General features: G+C 45.6%; 1 protein-coding gene across 5 annotated transcripts in view; it reads right to left on the reverse strand.

Annotated features, from left to right (window-relative positions):
* Positions 1 to 17,873, reverse strand: part of LOC142776666 (solute carrier family 22 member 7-like) — a 128,299-nt gene that overhangs the window by 48,074 nt on the left and 62,352 nt on the right. The window contains exon 1 of one of the 5 annotated variants that reach the window (XM_075880703.1): positions 15,072 to 15,229. The exons of the other annotated variants lie outside the window; for them this stretch is intronic. The gene's annotated coding sequence lies outside the window, so the exon portion shown is untranslated. Of the gene's footprint in view, positions 1 to 15,071; positions 15,230 to 17,873 lie in introns of those variants that run through there. 5 annotated transcript variants of the gene reach the window in all.

Raw genomic sequence — 17,873 nt, forward strand, 5'->3', positions numbered from 1 at the left:
CTGTTTGTCATTACTCAGTGCTTAAGTGACGTCCCTCACGTTGTTGCGAAAGTGACTGCTCAGAACCAGCGTTCGCGTTTGACAATAAATTGTGCACACTGCGCGATTGAAACGCTACAACAACCGATCACATCTACTCCCTCGTTGAGCTTCGTCTTGCACAGAGGAAAATGTAACGCGGACTGAAAGAGCGCAAAAAAAAGAGGAAGAAGGACACTCTCAAGCGATGTTTATTCGGCAGTGTTGGTTTAGCGCTAGCATTTCAGTGTAAATAAACCCATCACATTCGTAACAATACTTTGAACGAATGCAACCATTACATCCAACCTAACATTTATCCAAGCACAGGCCCGCGCCATCCATTCTCATTTCCGCTCGCAATAGTTTAGGGGAGGGCTACTACGTGTTGATGGGGTCAGCTCCAGTGTTTTGAAGCTTTATGGAGCCCCCTTAAATCAATAATGTGTCTGTTTATTGAAAGCGTATGTTTCGTCCATATTTTCAAACAATAATGGGTCCCCGCAGGGGCGCCTCTGCAAGTAGGCACTTGGTTTGTAGTGAAACCACGGACCCAAGCTAACGGGGGAGTTTTGGCTCTCTCCCACGCCCAGCCATGTGTGGCTTTGCCATGTCTGGGGAAAAGAGGATCCTCGGGGTTGAGCCGACGCTGGGTGACTGGACCTTTAAGGCCCCCCGGCAGAGGAACCACACCCCTCTGGCCCAGGCTTCACGTAGAGGGCACCCCTGGGCTGACCCACCCAGGGGAAATCGGCAGTCGCCTTTTCCTGTCTCTCTCTTCCTCCTTATCTTCGTCTTTTCTTTCTTCCAATCTATCCTGTCATCTCCTCACTTCTGTTTACTTCCATCTTCTAGACGGCAAGAGATAACCTTGTGTATGTGCCCTCTCTTGGTCACATACTATTGGGTTCTAGTGGCTTTGTACAGCTGGTGCTGGCATGCCCTTATAATTGTGCTGCCGCGTCCTCATGTTGGGCTCGATGGTGGGCGTCTGGCATGGGTGCTGAGTTTATGTATGCTTTATGGCCCCTTTCTCATTTTATAAACTGTCTGATCACCCTCCTCCTGAGAGGGGGTGCAGCGAAGCAACGCTAAATGTATTTATAAAGCCAAAAAAATTTTCCCGCGCTTCCATGTCATCCACTTTGAAACGCAAGAAAAGAACGCAAGAACCATTTCTCCGTTTGTCGTTTCCAAATGCCTTACCTATGGTATACCCTTGGTCTCGGATATCAGGCTACACGTATGGCGAGAGGGGAACTTCGTCTTGATGTACAAACCAAGACCTAATATGAAAAACTGACAAAACTCACCTCTTTTAAAACAACACCTGTATCTAAAACCACACCGCTCCCTGAACAGTTCCCGAGGTATAGTGCCTGATCAAGATGTAATTAACCTGAGAGTGAAACCCTCGAGAGCTGGAACGAACAGCATGTAACGTATGTACAGAGAATTAAGATTAGGCGTAATAACAAAAAAACCCCGACAAAGCACCTCATCCTTACATTTCGCACAAGCACACTTCCAGAATATACTGAAACAGGCTACTTGAAGTTAAAGGTGCGACCTTACATCCCCAACCCCCAACGTTGTTTTAAGTGCCAGGGATTCGCCGACGGTTCTCAGAGCTGCCGCGGCCGTCAAACCTGTGCAAAGTGTAGTTCACAGGAAAGCGCTACAGACAAATGTTAAGAAGTCACTACCCACTGCGCGAACTGCGATGGTGATCACCCCGCTCACTCGCGTACATGCCATACATGAAAACATGAAAAATAGGTACTCACCCTGAAAGTAAATAAAAACATCCCGTTTAGGCAGAAGTGCAAGCGTCTACTAATGCAAGGTTCTTTGTTTGCAGAGGTGCCACAAAAGGGGGCAGTGCCACCCAAATCCTCGGCGCCTGCACCTACCACACAAAGTGGACGAGCGGTAGCACCATTCACCTCCTCAGCGGAAGTAGCACAGGCTCTTCCGCCACCAAAAGGCTTGCAGGCCTCCGGACCTGAAGCCCCAGGGCCTTCTGTCTCGACAGATAGCCCTAAGACCTCCGTGCCAGCGCGCGTCAACCACGAGCGGGCATCCAGCACCTCATCCGAGGTGATGGACACAACAGCAAGTACAACGGTGCCTTCGGCGCCGAAGGACAGGCGCGGCTCATTAGAGCGCGCCAGAAAATCAAAAACTTCATTACATGGCCTGACAACGCCCCTTAACTTGACGCAACTTCTTTAGTACACACAACACTCATTTGCACTCACAGTAAATACACAAATAATACAATGGAACGTCAGCGGGCTGCTTAGAAACCTCGACGATATCCAGGAACTCTTACACAAACGTTCCCCAAAAGTGCTTTGTGTACAAGAGACACACTTAAATCCCAGAAACACCGATTTTCTACGTCGTTAAGTCATGTTGAGAAAGGACCGCAATGACGCAGTAGCGTCATCTGGCAGTGTGGCCTATATAGTTGATCAAGGCGTAGCATGTGCACAACTACCGCTACAAACATCTCTTGAGACAGTAGCTGTTCGAGCAGTTCTTTTGAACAAACTTGTCACCATCTGCTCTCTTTACATACATCCACAGTACCGTCTTCAAAAACACGAATTCCAGTCACTGATACATGAACTACCGGAACCTTATGTGGTCCTTGGGGACTTGATTGCACATAATGGTCTATGGGGCCACTCTCGCTGTGATGCACGAGGTCGCATAACCCAACAGTTTCTCTTTTCTTCGGGTGCGTGTCTGTTGAATAGGAAAGAGCCAACATACTTTAACCTCGCCAACAAAACCTACTCATGCATAGATCTCTCAGCATATTGTGTCCGCATCGCTTGTACCTCTACTTCAATGGAAATCGATCAACAATCCTTTCGGAAGTGATCACTTTCCCATTATTCAAAGCGCACCAGTAGAAAAAGGTCCTCCACATATTTCCAGATGGCAGACAAACAAAGCGAACGGAGAACAGTTTCACAACACTACTCGTTCAAGTTGGACTGACATATGTAGGTTAAACATAGATGAAGCTGTGCAGTACTTCACAGCTTTTCTTACTGATGCAGCAGCCAAGTGCATACCGAAAACATCTGGTATGCCGGGCAAGCGACGCGTCCCATGGTGGAACACTGAGTGTTGGAATGCAGGAAAGGAGCAGAACAGGGCAAGGAGGTTGTTTCAAAATTCACCGATAGCCGAAAATCTTGACAGCTTTAAGAAAATAAAGTCTGAAGGCAGGAGAACGCATCGGCAGGCCAGAAGAGAAAGCTGGTACAAGTTTCTATGAGGAATAAATTCCTATACACAAAGTGCTAAAGTCTGGAACATGGTTGGTAGGGTAGCAAAAAGACAAGTACACACACTCCCACTCGTAAACATACAGGGTGACAGCCTGGAAGATCAGGTGAACTTCCTCGGTGCACACTACGAGCAGGTGTCTAGCTTGTCACATTATACTGAAGCTTTCCAAAGTTATAAAGCATGGATAGAAAAGCTGAAACTAAAGTACAAGTGCACAAATTACGAGCATTATAACCAACATTTCAACTTAGCTGAGCTACAAACATCACTAAACTCCTGCGGTATTTCTGCTCCAGGCTACGACCGTGTCACGTGTGAAATCTTGAAAAACCTGTTGCTCAATACGCGAAAAACTTTACTCTCCCTATACAATGCTATCTGGGTTTCTGGCACCATCCCTGCTTCCTGATGATGATGTATAGGGCTTAATGGCGCAAGGGCCAATTGGTGGCCAAAAAGCGCCATTTCAGTGACTAAATATGTGGACAATGATATGGTGCGTGGCTGTATAGGGGCGTTAAAATTCCTCGCGCTAACGCGAGTAAAAACATAACTAATAAAATCATGGCAATGAGGTGATATGGAGAGTAAAAATGGGTGACAAAAAGTTTCGATAATAAAGGCATGTGTAAAAATATTGCCTCATCAGTGCCTCATAATGCCTCATCAGCGCCCTTGTGTCCAAGGGCCGAGAGGCAACTGCTTCTCAATGTAGCCACTGCAGCAGCAACCTCTCTTGAGAGGTCACATTACGCATTTCCTGGGTATATTACATGGTAAAAACCGACATCTCTTAAAAAAGCTACCAATGATTTATGGGTGAAAACTGGTTCCCTACCGACAAACATTGCGGGGTGTAATGGTATATGTTGTCGGTAGGGTAATGAAAGGTGTTGTCATCTTAGAGTGTCTAATTGTTTACACTGGATTAAAACGTGAAGAACTGTTAATGCCTCACCACATCGGTCACACAATGGTGGATCGACACCGGACAAAAGATATGAGGGTGTGGGGTATGTGTGTCCTATCCTGAGTCTTGTTAGTGTTACCTCCGTTAGACGTGATTTTGATACTGGTGGCCAATGGCCAAGGTTTGGCTTGATAACGTGTAGCTTGTTTTGTGTATGTCTATTCCACTTGCTCTGCCAGTAGTCCCTGAGCTTTCATTTGAGAGGTGGCTTAAGATCAAGGGGCGGGATCAATATGGGTGTAGTGGCGCTAATTTCGTGCATGAATACAGCAAGCAAATCCGCTATTACGTTGCCTTGGATCTCACGATGCCCTGGCACCCAGCACACTACAACATGTTGTTTGTGTATGTAGAGTGTGCATAAAATAGAGCAATGTGAGACGAGGACAGGGATTTTTGTTTTGCAAGATTGTGCACAGCCGTAACCACACTGAGGGAGTTTGTATAAATTACTGCTTTTTGCATTTGTGATTTACTGATGTGTTTAGCCGCCACAAGTATCACGTAAGCTGCCGCTGTGAAAATACTTGTGCTTTGATGTAAAAGGCCAGCATCCGAAAAGGATGGGCCGACAGCAGCCTAGGACACAGAGGAGTTAGACTTGGAGGCATCTGTAAAGGACTCAGGACGTGTGTATTTGTGTTGAAGTTCCAGGAAGTAGTTTCAGATATGGGCAATAGGTGCATGTTTTTTAACTTCTAAGAAAGGCACATCGCAGTCTATAATCTGCCACTGCCACGGTGGCGGGTATACTACAGGAGCTTTTAAAATGTGCTCAAGTGACACTCCAGTTTCCTCAGCTAGACCCTTCAGGTGAACTGAGAAGGGCTGCCTCATCGATGGCCTGTTTTGAAAAGAATAGAGCTCGACAAATCATTAATAGTGCAGTATGAGGGGTGCATCTTATCTGCTTTCACCTTAAGAAAATATACAAAAGATATGTAAGTTCTTTGTAGATGAAGTGACCATTCATTTGACTCAACGTGAAGGCTTTCTACAGGGCTGGTTCGAAGAGCACCCGTAGAAAGGCGGAGGCCCAAATGGTGCACGGGATCCAGCATATTCAAAGGAATTTGAGTCGCAGCCTGAAAAACAACGGCCCCATAATATAAGCGGGTGCAAATGACGCTTCCATACAGATTCTTGAAACATTGCCCGCCACTACCCCACGTAGTACGTGACAACACTTTTATACCATTCATGGCTTTGGAACTTTTTGTTTTTAAATACTTGATGTGTGGTACGAAGGTCTACTTGTTGTCCAAGATTAAGCCTAAGAATTTATGCTCCGCATTGACCGACAGACGTTGACCGTTCAGTTCAATGTCAGGTTCTGAGTGCACACCTCTCTTTCGGGAGAACAAGACACACGTGCTTTTTTCTGGGTTCAGCCGCAATTCGTTTTCCTCTGCCCATTTGGAAACCTTTTTTAAACCTAACTTAACCTGCCGCTCACACATTGCTAGGTTGCATGGCTTAAAGTCAAGCTGGACGTCGTCGACATATGTACAATAAAAGATATTGCGAGGGATGGACAAGTGCAAGGAATTCATCTTGATGAGAAAAAGTGTGCAGCTAAGTACACCACCTTGCGGTACTCCCGTTTCTTTCACAAATGTTTGCGAGAGAATACTGCTCACACGGACACGGAATTTCTGATTGGACAAGTAACTCTCGATTATGGAAAGCATTCTACCGCGCACAACAAGGTGAGACAAGTCTCTTGATATGCCAAAACGCCATGTTGTGTCGTAGGCCTTCTTGATATCGAGAAACACTGAGAGGAAGTTTTGTTTGTGGACGAAAGTGCCTCGGATCTGTGCCTCGATACGCACCAGATGGTTGGTGGTGGATCTACTCTCTTGAAACCCACGCTGGAACTGGTCAAGCAGATTGTGTGTTTCAAGGAAATGTAAAAGTTAGCGGTTTATCATTTTTTCAAAAAGTGTACAAGGGCAGCTGGTTAGTGCACTGGGCCTATAATCTGAAACTTAGGGAGGGTCCTTGCCCTGTTCAAAATAGGGATAACAATAGGCTTTTCCCAGGAAGCAGGATTGGTGCCCGAAAGCCAGATAGCATTGTATAGAGAGAGTAAAGTTTTTCGCGTTTCGAGCGGCAGGTTTTTCAACATTTCATACGTGACACGGTCGTAGCCTGGGGCATAATTACTGCAAGAGTTTAGTGATGTTTATAGCTCAGCTAAGTTGAAAGGTTGGTTGTATGCCTCGTGATTTGTGCACTTGTATTCCAGTTTCTGCTTTTCTATCCTTGCTTTATAACTTTGGAAAGCTTCAGTATAATGTGACGAGCTAGACATTTGCTCGTAGTGTGCACCGAGGAAGTTCGCCTGATCTTCCAGGCTGTCACCCTGTGTGCCTACGAGTGGGAGTGAGTGTACTTGTCTTCCTGCTATCCTAAGAACCATGTTGCAGGCTTTAGCCTCCTGTGTATATAAATTTATCCTTGACAAAAACTTGTGCCAGCTTTCTCTTCTGGCCAGCCGACACGTTCTCCTGCCTTGAGACTTTATTTTCTTGAAAGGTTCAAGATTTTCGGCTTTTGGTTAGTTCCGAAGCAACCTCCATGCCGTGTTCTGTTCCTTTCGCGCATTACAACACTCTGTGTTCCCCCATGGAACGTGCCGTTTGCCGGGCATTCCAGATGTTTGCTGTATTCACTTGGCTGCTGCGTCAGTTAGAAAAGCTGTGATGTACTGCACAGCTTCATCTATGTTTAACCTACATGTGTCTGTCCAACTTAAATGTCTAGTGTTATGGAACTGTTCTCAGTCTGCCTTGTTTATCAGCCATTTGGAAACATGTAGAGGACATTCATATGTTGTTTGTGAACTCAAAACTACAGGAAAATGGTCACTTCCATATGAATTATTTATGATTTTTCATTTCAATAGGGATGGGAGTGAAGGTGATACTATGCTGAGGTCTATAGACAAGTAAGTTTTGTTGGCAACGTTATAGTATGTTGGCTCTTTCGTATTCAACAAACAGGCACCGGAAGATAAGAGAAATTGTTCAATGAGACGACCTCGTGCATCACAGCGAGAATCGCCCACAGTCCACTATGTGCATTAAGCTCTCCAAGAAGCAAATAAGGTTCAGGCAGTTCATCTAATAAAGACTGGAATTCAGGTCTTTCAAGACGGTAATGGGGAGGTACGTACAAAGAGCAGATGGTGACGAGTTTGCTTAAAAGTACCGCTCGAACAGCCACCGCCTCAAGGGATGTCTGGAGTGTTAAATGTGTACACGCTACTCCAGGAATATTGATAATGGCTACGCCACCGGATGACGCCACAGCATCATCTCGGTCCTTTCGGTATATGACGTAAGCACGTAAAAAATTTGTATTGGAGCATTTTAGGTGTGTTTCCTGTACACACAGCACTTGAGGTGAGTGTTTGTATAAAAGCTCTTGGACGTCGTCGAGGTTTTTAAGCATTCTTTTGACGTTCCATTGTATAAATTGTGTTTCCATATTGGAAGTATAGTAGTGCTGGGTGTACATTAGGGAGTGACTTGTTTAAGCTGAAAGGTCGAGCTCAGTAACAGGGCTATCATCAGGCCCTGTTATGAGCTTTTTATTTCTCTTGGCGCGCTCCAAAGAGCCGCGCCGCTCTTTTCACACCAGGAGTGCCGCCGTATCCATTGCCCCCTCGGACGCACTGGATGCCCGCTCATGCGAGCTGGTTTTTCGAAGCTTGGGCCTCACCTGGCGAGGTGATGCCTTCAGACCCGGGGACCCTGGAGTCTCGGGTCTTTGTTGAATAATAGGCGGAGTAGACTCAACTACTGCCGCTTTGGGGGCAGGCGCCACAGCCAATGGCTTGCTCTGCGCAGGCCGAAAGAGTGGCGAGGAATGGTGCGATGCTTCCCCCTGGCACACCGCATCAGCATATGTGGGGTCATAAAAAGGCGAGACTCTTCTCCTTCCTTCTTTAATTGTAATGTTTTCTGTTATCCTTAAAGTGATGATCTCTTTTTCTTTTTTCCAGAAAGAACAGGAACGTGAGTACGCGGCATTATTAACGCCACAGTTCACACAGTGTGCAGGTGCTTCGCATTTGTCGGACGCATGGCCCACGACTCCACACAGAGCACAAGTTTTCCGGCCATGACAGCATTGCGAGCCGTGGCCATATCTCTGACATTAGAAGCAACGGTGGGGGTTGGGAATATATGGCCTAACGGATGTCTTTGTATACCCAGTTTGAATGGTTTCCAGCAAATTGCTCGAAGCAAAGGTCAGTACTAAGTGTTTGGTTGGTATTTCCTTTTGATCTCTTCTTTTCTCAATAAGCTGTACGTTTGTCTCGTTTTGGCTCTTCCATCCTTCCAGAAGTTCAGCTTCGGTGAGGTCAAGCAAATCTGCGTCCGGTACTACCCCACGAGCAGAGTTCATGGCACTGTGCAGCGTAATACTGATGAGTGTGTCTTCAAACGTTGTGAGGGTGTTCAGTTTTTCGAATTGGTCTTTGTTACGTATCTCAAGGAGTAGATCTCTGCTGGCCTATATGGTAACCTTGTACACGGTACCGAGAGTTTAGGTTAAGCACCTAGCCACTACGAAGGGGGTAAAGTTCTGGCTTGCTTGTTAGTTTTCTCGCAGTGTATAACGTGCAAATGAGGAAAGATTTGTCTTGGCCAGATGAAAAAATTGATATCTTCGGAATATACCCGCTTTGAGAAGGCACGATCACTAAGTAAAGGGATTGCTTTATGCATGCTAATTGTATGTTGTTCAGCAGCGTTGGCTGCCACACACCACGGAGCCCAACGAGGGGACGCTGCAAGTTTGCGGATGCTGAAAGCTTGCAGACGTCAGCCGTACAACTCTGTTATAACACAATGCACCTGGGCCAATGTAGGCTATTTGCACAGGGTTAACCCTTGCCGCCGAAAAATTGGAAGTAAGCAGTCGAGAGAAGTCGACAGGAAAGCTAAAAAAGTAACAAAGACGAAAATGTAGGGAGGGAGATATAGGAAAAGGCGACTGCCGATTTCCCCTGGGTGGGTCAGCCCAGGGGTGCCGTCTACGTGAAGCCGGGGGGCCTTAGAGGTCTAATAACCCTGCGTTGGCTCAACCCCCAGGATCCCCTTTTCCCAGGACATGGCAATGCCACGCATGGCTAGGCGTGAGAAAGAGCCGAACCCCCCCCCCCCCCCGTTAGCTCGGGTCCGTGGTGTCGCTACACACCAAATGCGCTTTCACAGGCGCCCCTGCGGGGGATCCCTGCTTCCTGGAGAGGGGCTATTGTTATTTCTATTTTGAAACAGGCCAAAGATCATTCCTCAGTATCGAGTTATAAGGCCCATTGCACTTACAAGCTGCCTTTGTAAACATTTTGAAAAGATGACAAACCACCGACTTTTACATTGACTTGAAATACACAATCTGCTCGACCGGCTCCAGTGCGGTTTTCTAGAGGGTAGATCTACCACCGAGCATCTGGTGCGCATTGAGGCAGAGATTCGAGACGCTTTCGTCTACTAACAATACTTCCTCTCTGTGTTTCTCGATATCGAGAAGGCATACGACACAACATACTACGCACATTAAGAGAGTTGTTTCACCTGCGTGTGCGCGATAGAACGCTTTCCATAATCGAGAGTTACTTCTGACATTCCGTGTCCGAGTTGGCCGTATTTTCTCCCACCTAATTGTCCGAAAAAAACGAGTACCACAACGTGGTGTGCTTAGCTGTACGCTTTTTATTATAAAAATGAATTCCTTGCACCAGGCCATCTCCCGCAACATTTTCTATATTACTTATGTCGATGACGTCCAGCTTGGCTTTAAGTCATGCAACCTGGCAATGTGTGAGCAGCAGATTCAGTTAGGTTTAAACAAAGTCTTCCAATGGGCAGAAGAAAATGGATTCTGACTGAACCCGCAAAAAGCACGTGTGTCTTGTTCTCCCGAAAGAGAGGCATGCACTCAAAACCCAACATTCAACTCAACTGTCAACGTCTGTCTGTTAATGATGGGCATAAATTCTTAGGCTTAATTTTAAACAAGTTGACCTTCGTACCGTACATCAAGTATTTAAGATAAAAATGTTTAAAAGCCATAATTGTTTTAAAAGTATTGTCACCCACTACGTGGGGTAGTGACAGGCAATGTCTCATGAACCTTTGTAGAAGCCTCATTCGAACCCGCTTAGGTTATGGGGGCCGTTTTTTATCAGTCTGCGACTCAAAGTGCTTTGAAGATGCTGGAACCCGTGCACCATTTGAGCATCCGCCTTTTTACGGCTGCTTTTCGCACCAGCCCCGTAGAAAGCCTTTACGTTGGGTCAAATGTGTGGTCGCTTCATCTGCAGAGAACTTACATGTCCTTTGTATATTTCCTTAAGGCGAAAGCAGACAAGAAGCACCCCTCATACTCTACTAGTAATGATTTGTCGAGCTCCATGCTGGGTCAAAACAGGCCTTCGATGAGGCAGCTCTTCTCAGTTCCCCTGAAGGGTCTCAGGAATCTGGAGTGTCACTTGAACACAGTTTAATGGCTCCTGTAGCATACCCGGCACCGTGGCAGTGGCAGACTTTAGAAAGCGATGTCTCTTGCCCAGAAGTTACAAAACATTCGCCTATTGCCCATATCCGAACATATCCTGGAACTTCAACACAAATACACACGTCCTGACTTCTTTACAGGTGCCTCTAAGTCTAACTCCTCTGTGTCCTACGCTGCTGTCGGCCCATCCTTTTCGGATGTTGGCCCTCTACATCCAGGCACAAGTATATTCACAGCGGAAGCTTACGCGATACTTGTGGCGGCTGAACACATCAAACAACTACAAATACAAAAAGCAGTAATTTATGTGGATTCCCTCAGTGTGGTAACGGCTCTACACAATGTTAAAAAACAAAAAAAACTCTGTCCTCGTCTCACTTTACTCCACTTTATGCACACTCTACACACTCAAACAATATGTTGTAGTGTGCTGGCTGCCAGGGCACCGTGAGATCCAAGGCAACGTGATGGCGGATCAGCTTGCTGCATCCGTTCACGAAAGTACTGCCACTACACCCATATCAATCCCGGCCCTTGATCTTAAGCCGTCTCTCAAAGGAAAGCTCAGGGACTACTGACAGAGCAAGGAGGATAGACACACAAAACAAACTACACCTTATTAAGCCACACCTTGGCCAATAGCCGCCAGCATCGAAATCACGTCACACAGAGGTAACACTAACCAGGCTCAGGATAGGACACACATACACGACACCCTCATATCTTTTGTCCGATGGCGACCCACCATTGTGTGACGGATGTGGTGAAGCACTAACAGTTCTTTACATTTTAATCCATTACAAACAACTCGACACTCTAAGAGAACAACACTTTTTATCACCCTACCGACAACATACACCTTTACACGCTGCAATGTTCTTCGGTAGGGAACCACTGTTCACTCATAAATCGGTGCTAGCTTTTTAAGAGATGTCCGCTTTTACCATGTCATATACTCAGGCATTGCGTAGCGCGACCGCTCAAGAGAGGTTGCTGCTGCAGTGGTTCCATTGAAAAGCACTTGCCTCGTGGCCCTTGGAAACAAGTTCTTTGATAAGGCACTTGTGCTGGTGCCAAACATTTTTACACATCTTTTTATTATGCAAACCTTTGTCAACCTTTCTTACTATGCATATCACGTCACTGTCAAGATTTTATCACTTATGTTTTTACCCGCATTATCGCGAGGAATTTTAAGGCCCCTATAGAGCCAAACAACATATCATTGTCCACATCTCTAGTCATAGAAAGGGCGCTCTTCGGCCATCAATTCGCCCTTGCCCCATGAAGTGCCACACATCATCATCATCAACTGTAATGGGTACAAAATGATCTATCAGTATGGGCAATATTTTTAAAGTTTCATCGAGCCCCGCCGCGCTGGTATAGTGGCTAAAATACTCGGCTGCTGACCCGCAGGTTGCAGGATCAAGTGCCGGCTGCGGCGGCTGCATTTCCAATGGAGGCGGAAATATTGTAGGCCCGCGTGCTCAGACTTCGGTGCAGGTTAAAGAACCCCAAGTGGTCGGAATTTACGGAGCCCTGCACAACGGCGTCTCTCATAATCATATAGCGGTTTCGGGACGTTAAACTCCTCAAATCAATCAATCAATTAAAGCTCTACCAAAGCAGTAAAGCGTTGCCTTTCGAAAACAGAGCAAGTTCTGTTTAGTGATGATTCGAAATTGCGTCATCATTAGTAGAGATGCAACCTCTTACAATTGTTTGCCCAGACAGATAGCTCACGTGACAAACAAAAAGCGGAAACAAAACAAAAAACAGCAAGTGATGCGACAAACTTTTTGAACAGAAACTTCAAATTTAGCGATGGAGGACCCATCTAACAACACGAGATCAAGCACAGAAACTGATTGATCGATTGATATGTGGGGTTTAACGTCCCAAAACCACCATATGATTATGAGACGCCGTAGTGGAGGGCTCCGGAAATTTCGACCACCTGGGGTTCCTTAACGTGCACCCAAATCTGAGCACACGGGCCTACAACATTTCCGCCTCTATAGGAAATGCAGCCGCCGCATCCGGGATTTGATCCCGTGAACTGCGGGTGAGCAGCCGGGAGCACCTTCACCACTAGACCACCAAGGTGGGGCCAAGCACGGAAACTGCGTTATTGGCAATGCGCGCGGGTTCTTGATTAACATAGACAAGATTGTTTTCAAGAACATCAAACACTCATCAGCGTTGCATGCTGATTCGGGATCGCACGATAAGCGGCTTCCGTTCATGGTAGTAATGGTAGTAGGCATTCGTTTTTGGAAACTCTTTTATCGGTAGCATGGAACTAGTCGTAGCCGCAAAAAGCGCGAGAAACGAATATTTTCAAAAGTTAATTTCCTGAAACCAGAAACTTGAATGCTTTAACAAAATCTTTTTCACATATCTTGTGATTCGAAGATAGCAGAAGTAGTGTGGGACTGCAAAAAGTACACCAAGATTGACAGGGATGCGACCTCCAAAGTCCAAACAGGCCTGCAAAAGATGCTCATTATTATTTTTAGATACGTCAACAATACTGCCAACTGCAGTGCAGCAATGGTTCTTCTCTTGTGATCAAAGGCTTACCAAAGATTTACAAAATCGGGATGCCTCTCAAACCCATGGCAGACTTCACTAGGTCACCCCTGTACAGCCTCTCAAATTATCTTCACGGCATCCTGGATCTCCTGCAGGCAAGACTAAACCAACCTCCGCAACAGCAATGACTTCTTAAGCACAATAATGGAAGCCTCTTTCTGAGAGAGATAAACATATCACTACCACCATGGGCGAATGACTGGTTTCGTTTGACGTCTGCTCCCTCTTCACAAGTGTTCATGTCGACTTTCCTGTACAGATACTTGCTTCCCGAGGACACGGCATTGGTGCATCCCACACCGTTCAACGTCACTGAGCTCTGCACTTTATCCCGGTTCAGCCTGTACAACACTTCTAGCATAAGAATAGATTCTACAGGCAAGTTTCTGGTACCCTAATGGCAGCATCCATTTCAATAACAACTTCGAACATCACGACGGAAGCAATTGAACTCAAGGCCCCGCAAACATTTCAGCCGAAAACTGAAGTCTATCTGAAATATATCAATGACTGATTCTGCGTGATGAATAGGTAAAATGTCGAACTTTTCCTTAATGACGTCGAGCCTTCCATGAATGAAGTTTTGTTCAAGAAAAGAAAGACGGTTGCCTATTTCGAAGCAGTTGTAAAACGTGCTCCCACAGGCCTCGCTTTTGCTGTGTACCGAAAGCCAATCCAGTCCGGTAGATACCTAGACTATTAGTCAGTACATTTGCTAGCACATAAACGCTCAGTTATTCGGTCCTTAGTCCAACGAGCCATTCGTTCCAAAAAAGAAGCCTACAGAAAGAAATCCATATTATCAAAAATGACCTCATCAGTAATGAATGCCCCAGGAGTTTTATTAGAAGAACAAAGAGATCAGTAACGCCTGGACAGCAGCAAAACAGCCAAGCCGTGCATAACACAGCGTGTACACACAAGCGCAAAGCGTTTCAGAACGTTCGAGATGTAAGCGAAGCCCTAGCCCGGGTGTTTAAAAATATGGCGTGCAGATCGCACATGTGCCAGCAAAGAACCTTGAAGTTGACATGCGATGTATATGAAAGATTCTCTCCCTCGGCAACGCTATACCGATGTCATGTACAAGAAAGATTCAATGTGCCGATTGTGAATCGTTGTACATTGGCGAAAGTGGCAGTTTGAGCTGACGCCTAGAGGAGCAGAAAAATGACGTCGCCAAGGGCCACACAGTAAAAAATGCACTCCCAGAGTACGCTGAAAATACGGGCCATGATGCAAACTGGCACAATGCACGCATCACGGTTACGGAGAAGAATTTGAAAGACTCAACGTCGAATTACTCATCACTCAGACAACGAGTAAAACAAACAATATATCATCTGGCTCACCAAACCGAATGTACTCCTGGACTGTGCGTCATGCACTCAATGCTACATAAGAAACTGTTGCTCAGGCGTCATTCTATTGTGCACAAGGCATGCATTAGTATGGAACCCGAAAGGTGCTGTTTTTATTTTGACCCTGGCCAGTGACCTACTTTTTCGACAACTACGTTAAGTACATTATGTCATCCTAGTGACATTTCTGCCTACCATTGGCTTATAATTGTTATAAAATGAATACCTACAAAAATTTACCAGAATCACAAGTAACATCGATTATTGAGGACGTAACTTACGGACGCAGGATATCCTCTAAAGCAGTCTTGCGAGAAATAGGAGTAAACATTCGATTGTATAGTGTACAGCTTGTGGAAAATTGTCTATATCTGACCGCACTCCGCTTCTGCACACCAGCTCTCATGGGTGAACGGTTTGTGGCTTCGTGGCGCCTAGTAGCTATCCACACGACCCCAAAGGAAAAAAAAAACTTTCCTACGCGAACCACTTGCCGATAACCCTGGAAGATAAGTCTCCTGCACTGTTGCTCGTAGGTATACGGCGGTGGACTCTTTTCCAATCGATATCTCTCGTGTTTGAGCCTGCGCTTCCATGTAGTTTTTCGTTTTTACTTCCCAGTGCTACTCAAGACATCGTTCATATGGGAGCATGCAGGCTGGCCGATTGAGGAAGGTGCACGTGGAAGGTTTTCTTGCGTTTCCATTTGCTTTTGTGTAATAAGTTCGGGTCATGGTGTATACGCCGTAGCTATACGGCAAAAACACCGTGCCCCCCCCCCCCCCGTCGAATCTTTTTTCACCATGGCATACAGAGCCAAATATCTCCCACCCTCCCAAATTTCCAAGGAAGAATCCCTTTAAAAATTTCTTTCTCGAGCCCTGGGCAGAAAGCTTCAGGTTTTACACGGAACAAACGAAAGAAAATTACTGTTTTGCCGTTCACTCATCTTTTATTCGTGAATCGCAGCACATGATTGACCGCTTGTGTCTTGTCGATTAAATTTTTTTATAGGTGTCAGAAGCATTTGTGTATGCAAGCCGTAAATTTTGACTTTATAAGGTAAATATGCTAACCGTTAATCGTTACTTATCAAAATAGAAAAAGGCTTTCCTGCTAATCATCATCAGTCCCTAACTAATGATCATAACTACAGTTTTAATAGTCAATAGTATGTCAGAATGTCGTCTAGGGGGCCGAACGGAGTGAAATAAGACAAAAGGCTCACCGAGGGAAACCGCAATTTAAAAAATTGGCCCCGTATCTGCATGTTACGCTGCATATGCCGTCGAAAGACGATAGTCTTGCGTCTGGAGAGAGTGAACAAAACGTTTATTTGATGTTCTGCGCAAGAAAATTGGTGAATGGTATTCTGGAGGCGCTGCGTTAGTGCCTCGACTGTGTAGCGGACACGAAGGAGCGCATTGAGTCACGTTACACACGAGTGACACTTGACAGTTTGAAAACGAAGAAAGGCGTGCGCGCCCGCGGAAAAAGATGCGCACTTGTCTGGGAGGTGTGTAGAACGCAAAGCGACATGCAGGTGCCAACACCGTGTCGTTTTAGCAAAGCGTTAGAGCACTTACCTTTTTAAGCATCGCGTTGCACTGTCAGTGCAGCGTGATGAACACTACGGTCCTTAAAGTTTACTTGTATGTGCCTTCTCTAGTATAAAGGCACACATACAAAACATCGACGTGTTGTTACGGTGCCTCAGATATGCGCAATTATTGCTCTTCAGTTGACAATCGCACAAATATGTACGCTGAATCTCGAGCAATATTGGTGGGCGCTGCGGATGGAGTTGGCCGTTTGGTGCCGTTTGAGGTATCGGTAAGGACGGACAAACAGTTAAATGGGCAAACAAAAAGACAGGCCAAAATTTTTTTTTTGTCGAAGGTCCTCAAAAAAGATCGTCTTTAAAATACATTTCGGCTTCCGCACAAAAACGCCAGCCAGAATAACAGGAAACGGCGCAGGGTACTTTCCTTAAGTGCTGTAACATGATGCAGGAATCGTACGTACACTGATTGCGGGGGGGGGGGGGGGGGGGGAGAGTGTTACTTTATTTTGTTGATCATGTTCACACTTAAAGAATCCAAGCAAAATTGTTGGAACAGAGTTGCATAAAAGGGAGAAAGGCAGGCAAGCTGACGAGAATTATAACATCTCACTTGGCAGGCTTGCCTCCTCAAACCATAGGGAGGGGCAAAGAACCTTGAAACGAAGGGCGAAAGCACAAGCAGTCTCACAAAAACTGTCAAGTAAAAATACGCGGGAACAGTATTTTGGCCTATCATACAGATCCGCAGCACACAAAAAAAGCATCAAGCAGGCTTCATAAGGGTTCCGGCGCAACAACATTTTCGGCTACAGTATATGCACTGGCTGACTGTTGCAAGCTGTAATCAAGGTGGCCCAACGCGCAATTATTTTTTTTTTTCACTGGGAACAATACAGGCGTTATCCCGATTGGTTTCATGCTCAGTAGACACCACATTGATGTCCCTGAACATCAACAGCATTTTTCGCGTTAATTGTGTTATTAAAACATCCAAAACCACTTGTATCAGACTTCTGCGTTTCACCTACAAGTAGACATTTGCAGTTACTTAAGAAATTCTATGCACTACTACTGGAAAGTTTTCTACGTACCACTACTTTATATTTGTCTTTTCTTAGATGATGGCTTTCGTGTCGGGACATGTGACACTTGGATGGCATATGCACGCGTTACCTTGGCGACTCATTAAATTAAGCACAGAATATCGGGCAACAAAATCAGCAAGGATGCGCGTATTTCATATTTTAGACAGGAACAGAACGTGTCCTTTCTGTAAACCTAATGTACAGGCGGTTATTGTCCCGCTTCATAGCGACGTCAAAAAACGGAAGGACGTCCTTCGATTTCTCTTTCACAGAAGCGGTATTGAATCATCAATAAAACTGAGTAGTTCCAAGAGTCGTGGTAAAGAATTTCGATGTGAGACAAAAAAAGTAATTCAAATATGGCAAGAAAATATTAAAGTGGAACATCAAATGAAGTAACAGCACCTTTTATTTATGCCCAGATATTATTATTT

Source organism: Rhipicephalus microplus, chromosome X, assembly GCF_043290135.1.
Source record: "Rhipicephalus microplus isolate Deutch F79 chromosome X, USDA_Rmic, whole genome shotgun sequence".
In the NCBI taxonomy this organism is placed as follows: Eukaryota; Metazoa; Arthropoda; class Arachnida; order Ixodida; family Ixodidae; genus Rhipicephalus; species Rhipicephalus microplus.